General features: G+C 45.2%; 1 pseudogene; it reads right to left on the reverse strand.

The window, feature by feature from the left end:
• Window positions 1-1,136: 1,136 nt before the first annotated feature.
• On the reverse strand, window positions 1,137-1,254 carry LOC126104544 (5S ribosomal RNA; annotated as a pseudogene).
• Between the last annotated feature and the right edge of the window lie 462 nt (window positions 1,255-1,716).

A 1,716-nucleotide genomic window follows, 5' to 3' on the forward strand; every position in this document is an offset into this window, starting at 1 on the left:
ACTCGAAACTTTCAAGAGCTTTAAGAAGATACGAATTTAAATGTGTATTTATGCCACTGACTGAGGTTAGAACCCGTCTTGTGTCGGTGAAGGATGACTTGGGACTGAGGAAACCCAGAGTGTGCAAAATACATTGTCATTGAGGGATGGCTTATATTGGGCAAACTATACATACTATTCAGAAACGATATGTAAACACCTTCGTCACACTTGTTTATTCCAGCCAGAGAAATCCACAGTGGCAGAACACTATCTTAATGGTGGATATTAGATGTTATACAATGGGACCCAAATGACGCCCCCTGCTTTGCACTACTGGGGATCTATTGAAAACGGTGACGTGATGATATTATCAATAGGCAGAAGGGTTTCACTTTATGTAAGACGTGGAATCCGATTTCATCTGGCATTAAACAATGGTCTTCATTCCGATCAGCGGAATCTTTTTATTGGTATTCTACCAGCGATATGTCATTTAGTCTGTTTCTTCCACCGGTGCGCTATTGGTTCACTTGCGCTGGAGGACCACAGCGCTGCTGTTTGGGCACCCGCGGTGGACCTACCGTGGTGTATAAAGGAACTACCGATTCTGTTCGAAACTTGGTTCCAGTGAGACTGTGCATCAGCACACTCACCTGAAGACGGCGACCAGTTGGTCCGTTGACATATTGTTTCAAGGTGACTACATTCTCCAGCTGCATACCTGGGGGGAGTATCATGGCCATAAATTTCAGATAGCTAGAAACTTATAAGATACCGAAAATTAATAATAAATTTTTAACACACATTTTTTGAAAGCCTATCTTAGTATTACAAATAAGAGACTGATGTACAAAATTTAGGAACGTAAATGAGTTCACTAAAATGTTCCACAGTTGAAGTAATGTAGCTCGATGAAACTTGGACCATACATACGAAGAACTGCTACGGTATATTACTCCGTCTTCAGGCCACATGTGGCCCATCGTGACCATCCGACCGCCGTGTTATCCTCAGCTGAAGATGCGGATAAGAGGGGCGTGTGGTCAGCACACCGCTCTCCCGGTCGTTATGATGGTTTTCTGTGACCGGAGCCGCTACTATTCAGTCGAGTACCTCCTCAACTGGCATCACGAGGCTGAGTGCACCCCGAAAAATGGCAACAGCGCATGGCCACCCGGTTTGTCACCCATCCAAGTGCCGGCCACACCCAACAGCGCTTAACTGCGGTGATCTGACGGGAACCGGTGTATCCACTGTGGCAAGGCCGTTGCCCACAGTATAATACAGAATTTAAGTCAAAGAAGTACACACTGAGATGAATGTGTTGGATAATGTTGCTTGAAGGATTACTTCTTACTGCCTATCACAATATGAGGGTATGCCCAGCATTGTCGAACATAATCGTTTTAGCCACCGAGTTGTAGAAGGCACAATGGTAAATGGGCGTACTAATTTCCCAATCTCTAAACACAGTACACTCACTGATCAACGCTACTGCGGCACTATACTCCTTCGCCATGTGCATCTATTCAGGGATGCGTTCGGCCTTGACTTCATTTGTATGGATTACAATGCGAGACTGCATCTAAAAGCGCATGTGGAGAAGCTGTTTGGACGACAGTATATTTGGTGAATGAAGTGGGCTCTGTGAAGACGTATTGCAGCACGTTCACATGGACCACCGACCGTCCAGCAGTTTTCAACCACACTGGTTTTTTTCAAATGGCTCTGAGC

Source organism: Schistocerca cancellata, chromosome 1, assembly GCF_023864275.1.
Source record: "Schistocerca cancellata isolate TAMUIC-IGC-003103 chromosome 1, iqSchCanc2.1, whole genome shotgun sequence".
Lineage (NCBI taxonomy): Eukaryota > Metazoa > Arthropoda > Insecta > Orthoptera > Acrididae > Schistocerca > Schistocerca cancellata.